Source organism: Heloderma suspectum, chromosome 1 (genome assembly GCF_057233095.1).
Source record: "Heloderma suspectum isolate Gila_16-S chromosome 1, 16-S_ref, whole genome shotgun sequence".
NCBI classification, from domain to species: domain Eukaryota; kingdom Metazoa; phylum Chordata; class Lepidosauria; order Squamata; family Helodermatidae; genus Heloderma; species Heloderma suspectum.
This window is the reverse complement of record NC_139458.1, coordinates 389,273,536-389,293,289: the sequence shown is the minus strand read 5'-3', so window position 1 is coordinate 389,293,289 and position 19,754 is coordinate 389,273,536. Positions and strand designations below refer to the sequence as shown.

Sequence of the window (19,754 nt, the reverse complement as noted above, 5' to 3'; positions counted from 1 at the left end):
GCGAAGAGGATCTCAAGAGCCTCTTGTTGAGAGTGAAAGAGGAGAGTGCAAAAGCTGGTTTGAAACTCAACATTAAAAAAATGAAGATCATGGCATCTGGTCCCATCACTTCCTGGCATATAGAAGGGGAAGAAATGGAAGCAGTGACAGATTTTACTTTCTTGGGCTCCAAGATCACCGCAGACAGTGATTGTAGCCATGAAATTCAAAGACGCTTGCTCCTTGGGAGGAAAGCTATGGCAAACCTAGACAGCATAGTAAGAAGCAGAGACACCACCTTGCCGACAAACGTCCGTCTAATCAAAGCTATGGTTTTTCCAGTAGTAATGTATGGCTGTGAGAGCTGGACTATAAGGAAGGCTGAGCGATGCTTTCAAACTGTGGTGCTGGAGAAGACTCTTACAAGCCCCCTGGACTATAAGGAGGTCCAATCAGTCAATCCTAAAGGAAATCAAGCCTGAGTGCTCATTGGAAGGACAGATACTGAAGCTGAACCTCAAATATTTTGGCCACCTAATGCGAAGAGAAAACTCTCTGGAAAAGACCCTGATGCTGGGAAAGACTGAAGGCAAAAGGAGAAGGGGACGGCAGAGGATGAGATGGCTAGATAGCATCACCGATGCAATGAATATGAACTTGAGCACGCTCCAGGAGAGAGTGCAGGACAGGAAGGCCTGGCGTGCTATGGTCCATGGGGTCACAAAGAGTCGGACACGACTGAACGACTGAACAACAACAATGCTAGAAACTTGCATTGCAAATTTCCTGTGATAAATGATTCAGTGTCTTAATCAGATTCACCAATTGCACACCCTGCCTTACTCCAGAGCTTTCAGCACAGGGCTACTACAGGGTTCCAGTGTTTGCATTTAATTTTAATTGTGCCCATGGTAGAACATGATGCCAGCAACACTTTCCATGAAAGCTTCTTTCATCTAAGGTTTTATTCTCAAGGTGCTCAAATATCAGGAGAAAAATCTGTTTGAAGTTGCAGTGCAGTTTCTGGTATTCATTCACCCTGAATTATCCCCAAGGGCCTCATTAGAGTTATATCCAGTTAAGAAGGGGAAAAAGTCCAAGGAAGTTAAAGATGAAGATAAATAAAAATCTGTAAAGACTTATGTGAATATCTCCCAGTCAGCTTTCCATGCTGACTATACTGCTGGAAGAAAATCAAAATCTGTTGAAGATTAGGAGCCAGCTTCTAATTTGGTCTGATAGTCTACTAGTGGAAGATAAACCAATTGTATTTTTATGTTGTTGCTAAATGATGGTTTCATGTTGTCTAGTTTATCAGAATAATGTCGCCAATTTTCTTGTAGGTCTGAACTAAACACATGGAATCTGAGATTTTGTCTTTCCAGAGCCTTTTGGATATATTTTTACATGAATGGCAGATAATGCATTCTAGATGCATTAAGCCAAGGTTGTCCCCTGAATTGGACTTGGACTCACTTAGATAAATCCTAGGTAAGTATGACATCAGGAATTCTGGTAATCACAGCAGAGGTGCTATGGAGGTGACAGAAAGGCTCATGCTGAACCATTAGTAGTGTATAAATTATGATGATTATTGTAATTGATTATTATTAATAATAATGCTACAAAAGGGACTGTGCCCATCTCATCCCCAGATTGGAAGTCCATAATGATTGCCCAGGAGTATTAGAGCTTCTCAAAGAAAATAATTTGCCCTAAGCAAAGCATTTTATCATGTAAAATGACTTGACCATGAAAGTGAGGGCTAATTCATATATTACCACAGCAGTGTGGAAGTGCTATGGGTAAGATAAATGATACCTACACTTGAGTGGCATTGGAGTGAACTATGGAGAAGTAGCTCCCACACTACTATGGTGATGTATGAATCATGTCCAAGTGTGGTCCGGTAGATGAGAGTGTTGGACGTAGCATTCCAAGATCTGGAATCCTACTTGAACTATAGTCTCTCTAGGGGTCCTTAGCCAAGTCATAGAGTCTCAGCCTTTGTTCTTCATCTGAAAAATGGATATTACAACAATAACAACAACAACAAGGATTACCATGAGGACGTGAGATTGTAAAACACTTTGAACGTTCAAAGTGCTCAATGAAAGATCCACAGGTAATAATAATAATAATAATAATAATACCTGCTGTTGGCTATTTACAATTTCAGTGGCTCTCTAAAGAAATAGGAAATACCAGCAAAATCACCCCTGACCCAAGCAAAGAATTTGAAGAAGGTTCCCAAACTGGGTTAGATCTACTCTGGTGCTTTTTATTGGTATTGAAGTGTACTGATAATTGTTGGGGCACATTATGCATTATGTTTACTGCTTTTTGTGTGTTATTTCCCACTTTTTATTCCGTATTATCCAAAATACCACAACAGATGTCATTGCATGTGCTACGAGGCATAAATGCACAAGAGGGATATAGCATCACCATGATGGGATTGTATTGATATGACACGAGGTGTAGAACTGGCCCTGGAGTACAATAATACTCCAAAGTACAGGGCCTATTAGCAAAGGAAAAGATCTGTCATCAATGGAAAATGTCCCAGTAGAGATTGCTTTCTGAAGAGGCCTGTGCAGTTTGGTCACTGTTCTTTACCAATGCCAAGGGAGTATTGGAGACCAAGGGGCAAGTATATACCTATTTCTTCTAATCTTGTATTGGGTCAGATGTAATAACAGTGCTTATCTAGAAAATTTGACTGGATCCAGATTGGTTCCTTTGTTTCCTGAGTGACCTGATACATAGGTAAAAGTCAGCATTCCCCCCACCCCCATTAGTATTGTTGTATTCCTGTATTAATTGTTGTGAACCACCCGGAGAGCTTCTGCTATTGGGTGGTATAAAAGACAGACAGACAGACAGACAGACAGACAGACAGACAGACAGATGCATTTTTGTACCTGTAAAACATTGTCAAAATACAAATTTAACAAATTTAAAGTGATGTATAAATGATAAGAAAAAGGCTACCCAACACAAATTGGGAAGGCGTGCTTGAGAAATATTTCATGACCACAACTGTAGATCATAAGAATGGCATCCTTGAAGAGTACTGCCACAAAATAGTTCAAGAATGGAATGTATTCTTTGAATGTAAAAGATTCAGTTCCTAGTATGCTGGTACAGTGCCTAGTATCTTGGGAAAGACCTCTGTCTCGCTCATTGGAAATCTTCTGCCAGTAGGGTGGTGCTTACACATTGCCAAAAAAGGGGAAATGCATCACCAAAAAAAAGAGGACAAAATAGGAGACCAATTTGCATAACATTTACGTAAGCTAATTTATTTGTTTGTATTTATTTATTTATTTATTATATTTTTAATCTGCCCAATAGCCAATGTTCTCTGGTCGATTACAAACAGTTAAAAGACTAAAATGCCAAAGAATTAAATTCATAGGTATAGATGCAAAATTAGAAACGATAAATATAATGTAATGTAATTAAATAGCAACAGAATACATCTCACCATAGAGGCAAAGACTGACCGACTCTTCAAATAGAGGACACCTTCAAGTAGAGAACTGTCCCCTGGCAGCCCTTCAAATAGAAGACTGTCCTCTGTAAAGTAGGACACCTGGCCACCCTAGCTGCCAGTCTGGTAGATAATACCTGGCTAGATGGGCCGGTGGACTCCCTCAGTATAAGGTATTTGCTCATATATATATATTTGCAAAAAGCATACTTCAACAGAGAAGCCAGGTATATGATTACACAGCAATACTCTGAAGGTAACTAAATATGGCAGAACAGTACCCTAATTTCCATAACCCATGGATGTAGCACTAGGAAAATACCTACTGTAGTGCATCTTACTGTTGCTCTCTTCCTGTGTACATTGCATAGGTAGCCTATGTTGCCTGCTTACATTTTAAAAACAAACATGACAACTCATAAGATGACACAGATTTCTGAGTCAAATCCCCATTGGCATACTGTTTTTCTTCCAGTGGGAATATCAAGATTTAGCTCCGCTGAAGTGTGTGTATATTTAGGAGTTCTAATTGACTTGGATTAATTACTTTGGAGAAAGCGGTCTTTAGTACAAGATATATGGCTAAGGCTAAACTTTATTCAAGAATTCCCGATGGAACAACAAGTGCATTGTGAAATAGAACAATTCTGTCTACAGATCCCCAGGATTCTTTTTAACCAGCAGTATAAGAAACGGGTGGACATGCATGCAGCCTTGGTGTCAAATATCTCCAGTGTGTTTTCACAGCAAATCTGTTGTTTTGATCATCAGGGAACAACCCCAGGAACAGCACAGACAAACAAAGCCCTGGAGAGTGTTTCCTTAACCTGGAACTACAGGGAGCCCAAATGGAAGCTTAAGTGGCATTGTTGCAATAGGCTCATACGGGAGTTGTTCTGTCACTGAAGTAATGTTATTATGTATCTATAAAGATGCTCCTTTTGGCTCTGTGCTCAGCTGACTTACATCCACAAAGGATTTTCCTAGTACTGTTGTGCTTCATCGGTGTGGGGAAAAGTCTAGCTAGATTGTTACCATCATACAGTTGAAGCTATGAGCCTATAATTGTGGTATCTTAGGGCCAGACTACTCATGACTTTAAATGTGTCCTTGCATTTAGTGTACAGTTTTTTTAAAATGCAAATAGCAGCTACTCTGTGTGAGTGTGTGTGTGTGTGTGAGAGAGAGAGAGAGAGAGAGAGAGAGAGAGAGAATTATTGGGATTGCAGCAGGTGGGGGAGGGGGAATTCCTCCCCTGTTGCTGCCCTGATGAAAATTGCTCCCCTGAAGCTGCTATTTGCATTGGGGCAGGAGGGGGGACAGAATGGTGCCAACGGTGTATTTCCTCTCAATGCAAATAGCAGCTTCAGAGGAGGGATTTCTGTCAGGACTGCAATCAGAGAGAAAAGATTAAATTCCCTCTTCCCATCTGCTGTGATCACAATAATTATCACACAGACGCACTCACCAGCAGCTATTTGCACATGAAATTCAAAAATGCTTGCACATTAAATGCACAGATGCATTTAATTAAAGGTCACTTCTAGTTTGGCCCTTAAAAACCCTGGTGGCAGTATGTTATCGCTAATATTTTTTTCAGTGCAAACCTGTGTATATTTACTCATAGATTTGGTAAAGTAGAAAGAGTTCCAGATTTCCACCTGGCTTGTACGTCTTGGTAGGAATGGTGGCAGTGAATAATTGAGATCAGCAGCCCTGATGAAAGCAGTGGTGATGATTTTATGGTTGTGTGTGTGCATTTGCACATACCACAGGGGAGGGAGAAAGGGATCTGTCTGCTCTGTTTTGTGTATCATGTACTACTATGTTAAAGGGGGGGGGGGTACAATGTCACTATTTGTGTTACAACAGATATGAGTTCATCCGTCATTCCTTCATGATGTACAGCACAGTTTAGTGAAGTAGACTGAACTGAGTAAAGGGTGTTGGTTGTCTGAGTGTAAAAAATCTATACCACTTTGAACTACACTGTTCCCCATGTGTAAAATGGAACTAACTGCTGAATGAATTGTGTTCCTGCTTAATACTTCTTTGTTACTATTTCATTAACTGGACCTTGGTTAATAATCCCTTAGTGTCACATAGCATCATATAATGGCCCTCTTTTGCATAAATGGGTTCCTGAGGTTTGAATGGAAAAAGTTACCAAATGAAACATACAAAGTTAGCAGAAGGAAAAGGCTGAAGAATTTGAAAAACAGGTGTGTGTACATGCAAAGCTGAGTGTGGAACAAGATGTGGCTAAATAAATATGTGTGTGTGTGGGGGGGGGGGACACTGGACAGAAGATACCAGATAAGATAAGCTCAAAACTTGATAATTCAGGAATGTTGCTAACAGGTGGAACAAAGGTTGTACAAATTTCTGAGGTGTGCACCATCAGTATGAGGGACGGTTTAGCTGGACTATTAGTATCACACAGTTGTTCTTCAACATCAGAAAAAAGCAGTTTTCAAAAGAAACACGATTATTATTATTTATAACATTTCTATACCTCCCCATAGCCAAGACTGTGTGGGCAGTTTGCAAAGATGAGCTCAGTTAATGTATGACCAAAACACATAGTCAAAGAACATGCTTTTCCATGTCATGCAAAGACTTGGGGAAAAGAGTATATTGTTGTTGTTCAGTCGTTCAGTCGTGTCTGACTCTTCGTGACCCCATGGACCATAGCACGCCAGGCCTTCCTGTCCTGCACTCTCTCCTGGAGCGTGCTCAAGTTCATATTCATTGCATCGGTGATGCTATCTAGCCATCTCATCCTCTGCTGTCCCCTTCTCCTTTTGCCTTCAGTCTTTCCCAGCATCAGGGTCTTTTCCAGAGAGTTTTCTCTTCGCATTAGGTGGCCAAAATATTTGAGCTTCAGCTTCATTATCTGTCCTTCCAATGAGCACTCAGGCTTGATTTCCTTTAGGATGGACTGATTTGACCTCCTTGCAGTCCAGGGGACTCATAAGAGTCTTCTCCAGCACCACAGTTCGAAAGCATCAATTCTTCGGCGCTCAGCCTTCCGTATAGTCCAGCTCTCACAGCCATATGTTACTACTGGGAAAACCATAGCTTTGATTATACGCACCTTTGTCAGCAAGGTGATGTCTCTGCTTCTTACTATGCTGTCTAGGTTGGCCATAGCTTTCCTCCCAAGGAGCAAGCGTCTTTTAATTTCATGGCTACAGTTACCATCTGCAGTGATCTTGGAGCCCAAGAAAATAAAATCTGTCACTGCTTCCATTTCTTCCCCTTCCATATGCCAGGAAGTGATGGGGCCAGATGCCATGATCTTCGTTTTGTTAATGTTGAGTTTCAAACCAGCTTTTGCACTCTCCTGTTTCGCCCTCAGCAAGAGGCTCTTTCGATCCTCTTCACTTTCTGCCATTAGGGTGGTATTGTCTGCGTATCTGAGGTTGTTGATAATTCTCCCGGCAATCTTAATTCCCACCTGTGATTCATCCAACCCGGTGTTTCTCATGATGTACTCTGCATATAAGTTAAATAAACAGGGCGACAATATGCAGCCTTGTCGTACTCCTTTCCCAATTTTGAACCAATCGGTTGTTCCATGTCTGGTTCTTACTGTTGCTTCTTGACCCTTGTACAGGTTTCTCAGGAGACAGGTAAGGTGGTCTGGTACTCCCATCTCTTTAAGAATTTGCCACAGTTTGTTGTGATCGACACAATCAAAGGCTTTAACATAGTCAATGAAGCAGAAATAGACGTTTTTCTGGAATTCTTTTGCTTTCTCCATGATCCAGCGAAAGTTGGTGATTTGATCTCTAGTTCCTCTGCCTCTTCAAAACCCAGCTTATACTTCCGGTAGTTCTCGGTTCGCATACTGCTGAAACCTAGCTTGTAGGATTTTGAGCATCACCTTGCTGGCATATGAAATGAGTGCAATTGTACGGTAGTTTGAACACTCTTTGGCGTTGCCCTTCTTTGGAATTGGAATGTAAACTGACCTTTTCCAGTCTTGTGGCCACTGTTGAGTGTACCAAATTTGTTGGCATATTGAGTGCAGCACATTAACAGCATCATCTTTTAAGATTTTAAATAGCTCAGCTGGAAGACTGTCATCTCCGCTACCTTTGTTGTTAGTAATGCTTCCTAAGGCCCACTTGACTTCACTCTGTAGGATGTCCGGCTCAGGTTCAGTGACCGCACTATCACGGCTATCAGGGACATTCAGATCTTTCCTGTATAGTTCTTCTGTGTATTCTTTCCACCTCTTCTTAATCTCATCTGCTTCTGTTAGGTCCCTGCCTTCTTTGTCCTTTATCATGCCTGTCTTTGCACAAAACGTTGGCTTGAGATCTCTGATTTTCTTGAAAAGATCTCTACTCTTTCCCATTCTATTGTTTTCCTCGATTTCTTTGCATTGTTCATTTAAGAAGCCCTTCTTGTCTCTCCTTGCTATTCTCTGGAACTCTGCATTCAGGTGGATATATCTTCCCCTTTCTCCCTTGCTTTTCGCTTCCCTTCTTTCCTCAGTGACTTGTAAAGCCTCCTCAGACAGCCAATTTGCTTTCTTGCATTTCTTTTTCTTTGGGATGGATTGAGTTGCTGCCTCCTGAACAATGTTACGGACCTCTGTCCATAGTACCTCAGGCACTCTGTCTATCAGGTCTAATCCCTTAAATCTATTCCTCACCTCCACTGTATATTCATAAGGGATATGATTTAGGTCATACCTGAATGCTTTAGTGGTTTTCCCTATGTTCTTCAGTTTAAGCTGAAATTTTGCATCAAGAAGCTCATGATCTGACCCACAGTCAGTTCCCGGTCTTGTTTTTACTGACTGTATAGAGCTTCTCCATCTTTGGCTGCAAAGGACATAATCAATCTGATTTCGATATTGACCATCTGGTGATGTCCATGTGTAGAGTTGCCTCTTGTGCTGTTCGAAAAGAGTGTTTGCTATGATCAGCGTGTTCTCTTGGCAAAACTCTATTAGCCTTTGTCCTGCTTCATTTTGTACACAAGGCCATGCTTGCCTGTTATCCCGGTGATTTCTTGACTTCCTCCTTTAGCATTCCAATCCCCTATGATGAAAAGGACATCTTTTTTTGGTGTTAGTTCTAGAAGGTGTTGTAGGTCTTCATAGAACCCATCAACCTCAGTTTCGTCAGCATCAGTGGTTGGGGCATAGACTTGAATTACTGTGATGTTGAATGGTTTGCCTTGGATTCGTACTGAGATCATTCTATCGTTTTTGAGATTGTACCCCGGTACTGCTTTTCCCACCCTTTTGTTCACTATGAGTGCTACTCCATTTCTTCTAAGGGATTCTTGCCCACAGTAGTAGATATGATGGTCACCTGACTTAAATTCACCCATGCTTGTCCATTTTAGTTCGCTGATTCCCAAGATGTCGATATTCAATCTTGCCATCTCATGTTTGACCACCTCCAGCTTACCTTGATTCATTGATCTGACATTCCAGGTTCCTAAACAATATTGTTCTTTACAGCATCAGACTTTCTTTTCACCACCAGACACATCCACAGCTGAGTGTCCTTTTGGCTTTGGCCCAGCCGCTTCACTCTTTCTGGCGCTACTTGGAAATTCCCTCTGCTCTTCCCCTGTAGTATATTGGACACCTTCCGACCTGAGGGGCTCATCTTCCGGCGTCATCTCTTTTAGCCTTGTGATACGTTGCATGGGGTTTTCTTGGCAAGAATACTGGAGTGGGTTGCCATTTCCTTCTCCAATGGACCACATTTTGTCAGAACTCTCTACCATGACCTGTCCGTCTTGGGTGGCCCTGCACGGCATAGCTTATGGCTTCACTGAGTTACACAAACCCCTTCGCCACAACAAGGCAGTGATCCATGAAGGGGAAAGAGTATATAAGATACTGCAAAATCAGCAGAACTCTGAGGAAGACATGGACACCAAACCAGCAGCTAATATGTTAGCACACCTCCGACTTCTGAGTATGCGACCTGGCTAGCCACCAGTTTCTGTGGCTCTAACACTGGTAAGTATTTGAGTGAATGTGACAAGTGTGAATGGACTGAAACTAACTGCATTGTATCTAAATGAAGGTGTTCTGAAATTGCTTTCAGATTGTTGAGTCTGTCAGTATCTCATCCCGTGATCCCAGTTCTTTGTAACGTTAGCTTTAGCACAGTGTTTGAGAAGCCTCACGTCAGATGCCACATCACAATCTGTTTCACATCTTTCTTAGCCCCCTTGAAAACAAGTCTGTGGGTCAAGATGAGATCTGAATCTGAAGTGGTGTTCTGAATGTGCACACCAACTTCCATTCTGATGTCTCAATCTTGAAGAGAGACACTGCATTATGTTGTGTTTTGCATCATTCCTGCCTCCTTTGAAACTGGGTATGGGGTTGAGCAGGGTTTAACTCTTGAAATATAGAAATATGGCATAAGTTCATGGAACAAATTTCATTCTGATATCTCTGTGTTCAGTGCTGCATTAGGCAAGGAGAGCCCAATTGTATGGCAAACAAACAGACAAACAAACACATTTTAAAATGGAATGCCAAATGGATGAGTTAGACCAAAGGCCTCTCTTAAGTCAGCCAACTTTGGTACAATTTTGTCTAGAGTTTTTTCTATGTGCTTAGTTCCTTAACATTATATTAAAAAATACTTCCTGTTCTATATGTTAGTTGACCTATAGGGATGAATCCAGACTTAGTCATATTTAGAGTAGATGCACTCCTTCTAGAGTCATGACTAAGTCCCATTGATTTCAAGGGAACTACTCAAAATATGACTAAATCAGATCTAACCTATAATCTGTTACTTGGCTCATCTGCTTGTGTTTTGTGTTCTGTCTATGTTTTCTTAGTACCTGCTTTCAGCTGGAGCACAGATGTAGTCTGGACTGTTTTAGGCTGGACATCAGTGAGGGTGATGCTGTTTGGCCTCAGTGGCAGAACATGTTATTGCCACACAGTAGATAAATGAAAAGCTTTTGTTGTAAGGACTGCCCTTCCAGAAACCAGTGGACTCTGTCACTGAATGGCCAGAGCACCTGAGATCACCCTTGGCTTCAGCCACATGCCAGAATTTTTGAAATAAAAAGTCAGCTATGTTATGCAGGGAGAGCCCAATCTATGCAACTGCTGGCACCAAAATGTACAGGGCCAGGCTCATTCTGTGAAATTCTCTTGCATGGTTTTGCCTAGAACCAACCAACCTGACTGTCGGTGTTATGTTATATATTTTTTAAGTCCTTGTTGTGTGAGATGCAAAAATGATCAAACATCCTGTGAACTGGCAAGGTTGTAATTTGCAATTATTTCAGCCTTCAGAATGTGTCTGCAAGCAGCTGAAATCAGTTTGTTCTCTCTCATCTCAGTGATTTCAGCATTCCTCTGAGAGAGACATGATTACATCTACATGATTTAGAGCTCTAATTCTTGCAGTTCTCAGTAGAAGTTCAAAAGATATGATTGTAAAACATACCATTGGCTGGTAGTAAATTCTGTAGAAATGACAAGGCATGCAATGTATAGTCTGCAGGCCACATATTTCCTGCCACCCTGGCAATGCAGTGCTGCCATTCACAGATGGGGTGGACATTCTGGAAGGACCCTTGGCTGGCCAGCCAGATGAGGTCCCAAAGGAAAATAGTTTTTTTACCATTCTTTGGCACCCAAAAGTTTCATCCTACAGAGTCTGGCAAGTAGACCTAGACACTGTACCCTCTATGCCCTCATGGTGAATTGCCCTAAAGAGGAGCTGCTAGTCTGTTCTTCTCTGAACCACCAATGCAGAGTGCAGTATTATAACTTGAGTTCAGCAATTGTCAGGTGTCCCCAAAGGGCAAATAGGGTTCCACCTAGCTCTATAAAAGCCCAAGTAGTAATTTGCTCTTTGAGTGAAAGCCAGATTGCTCTAACTGTCCATATATGTTGGTCTACTGAGTGCTTGTTTTGCTGCCCGCCCTGACAGTATTAGAATAATTATCCACATGCCTTCTTGGTGCTTGTCTTCTAGTCTTACCCCATGATAGAGCAGTATAAGATTCCCATGGCACCTTGGCTAACAATGTTATTGTGACATAAGCTTTTTTAGTAAGAGCCTACTGCAGCCCAAGATGCATCAGGGATATATTCCCTTCCAGTTTATTTAATTGTTGCATTTGTAATTTAGAAACTGTCCTGAAAGTTTAGCCTTAGCGACCTTCCTTAACCCACAGCTTCTTTGCCTATCAGCAGCAATGACCCTATTGCCATATTTAGCTTGCAAGTACTACGCACCAGAAGTTCTGCCTTTCCTGTTCATGGAAGTAGCTGTGAGAACTCTACTTCAATTACGCCTCTGCAAGAAACTGAAGTATCAGAAAAAATGACAACCTATCACATCCTGCATAGCTGAACTGACAATACCTACACATTTTTAATATCGGCAAGGATATTTGGATGAATGAAATTGTCCATGATCCCATTTCAGCAGTCATTGTATTCCTTCCATGTCTTTGATTAGTACATATATCTCTTTGGTTGTTCTGTGTCACCTTTCCTTAAAATAAAATAAAAAGCCCAAAGAGGACAAAAATATTGAACTTAAGGAAAGCTACACTAAAATTCATTTATTTCTGTCCTTCCTATAAATCTCTGTCACCTTATTTGAATAAGACTAGGCCAAGAAAATTCATGTACCAGATAATAACAAAACGGTTTAATATGGATTAGATGCATATAAAATGAGGCTGTCGGAACAAACTGCTGTAGCAATGAAATTACATTAAGCACTTATCCCTGGCCAGCCAGGTTTGAAAATACTGGGCCTGCACTGGGTAATTGTAAACCTCCTTCTGTTGCACTCTTTCTCTTTGGAAAAATCCATACACCACAGCAAACTTTCCCAATGGCCAATGGCCATGCTGGCTGGGGATTATGGGAGTTGCAATCCAGAACTTCTGGAGTGTGCCAGGTTGGGAAAAGGCTGAAGAACAGTATATCACATTTCTACAGTGCAATCCTATACTTGTCTACTCAAAAGTAACCCTCATTGTATTCAGTGAGACTTGCCAGGTAAATGTGTATAGACAGCCTTAATACAAATTTTCCCTGTTGTAAGCTGTCGCTTCAATATAGAACCACCCTTCAGATGTCATGCGCATGCTGAAACTCATAGCAACTTTTTTTAGAGCTTGTCTACACGAGGCTGTTAATCCACTGTGTCTACGTTTGGTTTTGTCACAGAGTTGAGATCCGGGCAGTGCACAAGGAGTGATTCCTTTCCTGCTTTTCCACTACATAACCTCTAGGTGGCATATATCTGTGGTATAGCAGAATAGTGCAAATACACAAGAGGAAATTGTGCTTCCTTTCGTTTTCACAATTAAATACCGCATTTCCCCTGCTCTAAAAAAAACTCACCAAAAGTGCTGGTTAGACACAGAAGCAAAACTGGAGGGTCACAGTGTTGTCTAAAGGATCCATAAACACCCGTGAGTAAGGAATGATGAACACATGATAAATACCTCATGTAGAAAAGCCCCCTGTATTTGTGGCATATAACTCTTTCCATTGCATATAAGGAATGTCATGTTATCAAGAGAGAGCATTCTCCAAAATGAGTAACAAACATTTGTACACTTTTCAAAATTTTCCTTGGGCTGTTTTCTAATTTAAAATGGTATATTTTGGGGTTGTTGCTGCATGGATACCTTGGAGTACACAGACATGGGGAAATGTGACATAGCATATGCTATTACTGCTTGTGAATCTTTGAAACTTACATGTAAAGACACCTAGAAACCTAATGTCCTTCTTCTATAGACATTCCTAAGGAATAGAGAGTCAATAAAGTCTATAAAACCAACCAGTGTGCAACTTGGTGCAGCATTCTTCATAGTTCTACTGCAAGGGATGTATGTGTGTTTATTAGAGCTTCTCAAATTATACAGAGAAAGCAAAATGATGGAATGGGTGGAAGGATCCTTCAAATTTCCCCCCTGGATTTAGCTGTGCTAATTTACCCTGCCCTAGTCACAGAGTGGCACAAGTCCATTTAGTTCCCTCCATGCATTTGGCTTGAAATTCTGGAATGGCTAACAATGACTATTGTGCATCTGCAGTTAGTTAGTTATTGTTTTGGCTTTTCATTGTGTTCCTTCATTTGTGCTTTTTTTCCCCATTTAGTTAAGCCAAGATGCTTGAGTAATTCTCATCATCATCATGACAATCACTTGTGACCAAGTAAGATTGTCTTCCAAAGATAGAGTCTATATAGATAACTCTTTAAAAGAGTTAGACAGATTCATAGAAAATAGATCAATCAACACATTAATCTCTAGCAGTGTGTCTGCAGGTGGCTGTAAAGGCCAATTCTAGATCTACTCAGCCTCCCACAGTGAGGACATAGGTTTCCAGGTGGAAGGTGGTCATGGTGAGGGCTTGCTTGACATGCCTTCCTTTGAGCTTGTTTCTCCCTTTCGCTCTGTACTTGTGCTTCTTCAAAGTCCATAGCACCTTTAATATAGGCTGACCTCCAGTTGGAATGCTCATGAGTTAGAGCTTCCCAGTTCTCAATGCTTATGTTACATTTTTTTAGATTAGCTTTAAGAACATCTTTAAATCTCTTTTACTGTCCACCAATATTCCGTTTTCCATTCATAAGTTGGGAATAGAGTAACTGCTTTGGAAGATGATAATCAGGCATTCGAACAACATGGCGTATCCAGCGAAGTTGATGTTGGAGAATCATTGTTTCAACGCTGGTGGACTTTGCTTCTTCCAGTACTCTCACATTAGTCCGTCTGTCTTCCCAAGTAATTTACATAATTTTTTGGAGGCAGTGTTGGTGGAATTTTTCAAGAAGTTGGGAGTGGCATTTATAGAATGTCCATGTTTCACAGGCGTACAGTAAGGTTGGTAGTACAATGGCTTTGTAAACAAGCATTTTGGTCTCCCTGCAAATGTCCCAATCCTCAAACACTCTACTCTTCATTTGGGAGAATGCTACAGTCGTAGAGCTCAGGCAATGCTGAATTTCAGTGTCGATGTCGGCTTTTGTGGAGAGATGGCTGCCAAGATAAAAAAAGTTATCGACATTTTCCAGCATCACACCATTAAGCTGGATTGATGGTGCTACAGAGGGATTGGTTTGGGCTTGCTGGTAAAGCACTTTGGTTTTTTTGATGTTAAGTGAGAGGCCAAGCTTTTCATATGCTTCTGCGAAGATGTTTAGGATAGTTTGGAGATTTTCCTCTGAATGTGCGCAGATTACGTTATCATCAGCATATTGAAGTTCTATGACAGAGGATGTAATTACCTTACTTTTTGCTTTCAGCCTACTGAGATTTAAAAGTTTTCCATCTGTTTGATATATGATTTCTACACCAGTGGGAAGTTTCCCTTCAACAAGGTGTAGAATCATAGCAATGAAGATGGCAAATAAGGTTGGAGTAATGACGCATCCCTGTTTAACGCCTGATCCCACTTTGAATGGATCACTTTGAGAGCCATTGTTATCCAAGATTGTTGCCATCATGTCATTGAGCAGGGGGTTGGACTTGATGGCCTTGTAGGCCCCTTCCAACCCTACTATTCTAAGATTCTATGATTCTATGATCATGGAGGAGCCGCAAGATGTTCACAAATTTATTAGGATATCCGGTTTTCAGAAGTTTGGTCCAGAGAGCAGTACAATTTACAGTGTCGAAGGCCTTAGTCAGATCGATAAATGCCATGTACAGGGGTTGGTTTTGCTCCCTGCATTTTTCTTGTAGCTGTCGTGCAGTGAAGATCATATCCACTGTTCCCCTGGAAGGGCGGAAGCTATTTTGGGATTCAGGGAGGATGTCTTCTGAGATAGGTAGAAGGTGGTTTGTGAGGATTCTTGCCAGGATTTTGCCTGCTGTAGCTAGAAGGGAGATGCCTCGATAGTTTCCACAATCTGTTCTATCACCCTTTTTAAAGAGAGTGATAATTATGGCATCCCTGAAGTCTGCTGGGATCTCCTCCCTCATCCAGATTTTTTCAATGAGCTTGTGAAGCTGTTGTGTAGCTTCAGGCCCACCTTCTTTAAAGACTTCAACAGGGATCCCTTCGGGTCCACTAGCTTTATTGTTTTTCATTTGGTTAATGGCTTTACTGACTTCCTCCGAACTAGGGGATACTGCAAGCTTATCTCTGGTTTGTTTTTGTGGGATTTGCGAGAAAACCTCATCAGCCACAATAGAGTTATGGTTAAGGAGGTTGTGGTAATGCTCTTTCCAACACAGTGCAATAGACTCTTTGTCCTTTAGAAGTTCGGCACCATCTATTGAGCGTAAGGAGTTTGTATCATGGTTTGTTGGTTCGTAGATGGCCTTTGTGGCATTAAAAAAGCCCCGTGCATCATGGGCATCTGCAAAATGCTGGATTTCTTGGGCTTTCTTTATCCACCAGGTGTTCTTAAGTTCTCTAGTTCTTCTTTGGACCTCAGCTTTTACACTGGCTTAGGTTTTTTTCTTAGTGGCACAGTTGATTTTTTTTGCCATATTTGGAAAGCTTTTCTTTTCTTATCAATAATATGTTCAATCTCCCTATCATTCTCATCAAACCAGTCCTGATGTTTCTTAGTTTGGTATCCAATAGTTTGTTCACAGGCTGTGATAATAGAAGTCTTCAGTTTATTCCAGTGTTCCTCGACATTTTCAGGGGTTTCCATAGGTAGATGTTCCTTGAGGGTTGTTTGAAAGCAGGCTCGCTTAATAGGGTCTTGAAGGGCTTGGGTGTTCATTTTACGCCTTGGTTTTCTTACTTGGAGCCTATGTTGAGGGACAATGGCCATCGTGGAACGAATTAATTGGTGGTCTCTCCAGCAGTCGTTAGCACTCATCATGGCTCTAGTGAGGAGTACATCGCAGCGATCTCTGGCATGGACAATTACATAATCTAGACGATGCCAGTGCTTCGACTGGGGGTGCTTCCATGATGTTTTAAATTTATTTTTCTCATGAAAAAGTGTGTTGGTAATGACAAGAATATGCTCTGCACATTTAGTCAGAAGTAGAATTCCATTCTGGTTGCTATTGCCGACTCCTTTTTTCCCAATGGTCCCTGGCCACAAATCAAAATCACACCCAACTCTTGCATTAAAATTGCCCAGGAGGATGATTTTATCTTCCTTAGGTATCTCTGATAAGATGGTGTCCAGTTGGGAGTAAAAATTTTCTTTGATGTCTTCATCAGCATCTAATGTTGGTGCATAGGCACTTAGAATAGTTGCCTGCTGGTTTGGGGTGAGTTTTATTCGGAGGGTTGAGAGTCTCTCATTAATGCCAGTAGGAACTTCTGACAAGAGCTTCATAAGATCATTTTTAATAGCAAAGCCTACTCCATGTATTCGTCGTTCTTGTTCAGGCAGTCCTGTCCAGAAGAAGGTGTAACCTCCTTTTTCTTCCTTCAGTTGTCCCTCTCCTGCTCTTTGAGTTTCTTGGAGTGCTGCTATGTCAATGTTAAAACGTCTCAGCTCCCTTGCAATGATGGCAGTCCTACATTCAGGGCATTCACTATCTGTATTGTCCAGCAGTTTCCGTATATTCCATGTTCCAAAGTTCATTTGTCTTTTGTGACCACTAAATGGTGACCCCACTGGACACGGTAATCCAGTCAGGGAGAAGATGAGGCAGACTATGTTTAGGGCACCTTTTCTAGCCCCCTCACCATACTGGGTGAGCAGACTGGATCCTGAATAGGACTGCTCGGTTGTGGATACAGCTGCCGAACTACTCAACTGTCTCAGTCCTTGAGTCAGGACGACTGAATCTGTATCCACTGCCCATGTGCCAGTCCATGACTAGGGGCTTCCAGATTTCACAGTCCTGCCCCCGTTGCCATTCACTAATCGCCATGGGACTTTTGGTTGGTTGGGTTTAGATTGGAAGACGCCTGTGCGTGAATTTGTTTTATGTGTGGAGATCAGTGCACAATGATCAACACACAGTCTTCACAGAAAAGACTGTAATCCAATGGCATGAATATCATGACAATTGGTGAGCCTTTATCTGCTGCAGCCTTCATCCGCCTTCTCAGCCGCTGAAACATACACCTTGTTATTTTCCGCCTGTTCTGCCATTGAGGACTTTCTTGGATCATTCTTTGTCTGGTTCCTCCCCTTGACCTTGCTGCCATGGGTAACCCTGCTGGGAGTACATAACTCTCGATGGCTTTGCTCACAGGGTTCATTGGAACACACAAGCCACTCACCACAGCAATGTGACAATCCAGCAGAGTAGGTTGAGTAATTCTATGCATCTACACATTAAAATAACAGGCATTTTTCTCTCTTTTTTAGTTTTCATGTGAATGAAAGGAAGAAAGAACAAACTGTGTGTGTGCCAGTTTCACGATAGAGTGCGATCCTATGGATTTTTAGTAAGAAAGAAGCCCTGCAACTCCCAGCATTCCCCAGCCAGCCATGCTGCCTGGGGAATGCTAGGAGTTGTAGGGCTTCTTTCTCTTTAAACATCCATAGGATTATGCCCTTAATTATATAAATTTTCCTTGTGAAATTGGAAGGCAGGTGAAATGGAATCCTGGCAACAGCAATCTATGAAAGAATTCTGAAATGGAATGAATGAAATCTCACCCAACTACATAGAAATGGATGTGAGGACCCATGTAACACTGTCTGTTGGCAAGGCTGCTACTATGCATTGGTTTAGAATCAGCCTGGCATTTAGTTGGGTGTAAACCTAGGTCACTAGGCAGGTCACGCATTTGGTTTGATAAGGAAAAAAGAGCCATGTAAGAGCCATCCTTGCAATGTAGAAGGCATTAATCCTCCAGCCAAATACTGGTTTCCTCAATACTTATTCCCCAAAGGCATAAATATAAGTCCAGATTGAATATTAGAATTGTCCCCCCCACACACACATACACACACACATACTTGGGGAAGTCCCAAGGCTTTTAAGAAAAGTGCCAGCAAAATAAGGAGCACTTTCCACTCCAGTCAATCAAGATAGTTTATTGCATTGAAGCATAATTTGCTCCAGCACTTTGGCACATCAAAGGCAATCTTATATTTCCCTGTTCATAATAATAATAAACATTTTAGCTCATACAAGAAGATTTGTCTGTTGTTTTTCCTCTAGCTTTTATGTACTCCCAAACATTTCTGCTATATGCTATAAATCTTTTTCTTTCTTAATGTTAGGGGAAATTATAGTTATTCTTATTATGCAACATTTCTCTCCTCTGAACAAACGTCATTCTAGATGATTTTAGTAATAATCATTACTTAATTACATCTTTATTCGTTCATTTGTCTGGTCTGGCTCTTGTTTTTGATTATATTGATTGGGTTTTTTTCTTTAGTGTTTATTTGTCTGTTATTTAGTGCATTTTTTGATTACGTGTATTGCTTATGTTCTGAAAATGTAATAAAAATTTTAAAATATATTTAAAAATTGTGCATGTATCAAACTGATTCCCATCTGTACCTAGGTTGCAAGTAGAAAACTGCAACATGGTGCTGTAAGACTGATAATGCTTTGTACAGCAGAAGGTTAATGGAGCTAGAAATACTGCTGGAGAGTTTCTTAATAGTTGGTGGCAAATCTGCCAGGTAATCTTTTGTTAGGAAGATTCCCAACTGATTGCCCTCAATAAGCTGCATCTTCCTTAAATCTATAATCCAGTCTTCCTTAAGCTGGTGCCCTCCAATGTGTTAGACTACAACCCCCATCATTCCCAGCTAGAATGGCCAATGGGATCTACGTGTCTGTGAAAGGAAACAAAGGGGATAGACTGCAGTTTGAGTGGGATACAGGAACCAGCAGAGTGCTGGATTTTTGGCTCTGTAAGCATTTTCGGGGCTGACTCACTCTGAACACTGGATTTGGCTGTCTGTTGGTGTGTTTAAGTTGTGCCTCTACCTATACTCAACCTGCATGTTTGTAAATAAAGTCAAATATTGAAACATAAGACTTCAGTGACCTCCCTCCAAAGGAAACTAAACCCAGGTAAGCTTTGTACTTCTAGAATTTCTCACAGCTCAGAGAAATGGGGAGAGCATTACAATGTTTTAACTTTCTGCTATGCAAGACAGCGTTTCTCATTTTCCAAGTAAGACAGATATTTAAATAATTAAACACATGGCATCAAACTACTAGGCCCTGGAAGCTAGGGATATATGACATGGATATTTCCAGATCCTGGAAAAATGGGAATGTGTTGACAAATACCACCTCACGGTAGATTCCATGAGATTCTATCAGGTCGAATAGGAATATAGTTTCAAAAAATCCCACAATATATTAAGCCTTACCAAATATGCACCACATGTCT

General features: G+C 41.2%; 1 protein-coding gene across 1 annotated transcript in view; it reads left to right on the top strand.

The window, feature by feature from the left end:
• Positions 1-19,754, top strand: part of ALK (ALK receptor tyrosine kinase) — a 903,954-nt gene that overhangs the window by 459,620 nt on the left and 424,580 nt on the right. The gene's annotated exons all lie outside the window — the stretch shown is intronic.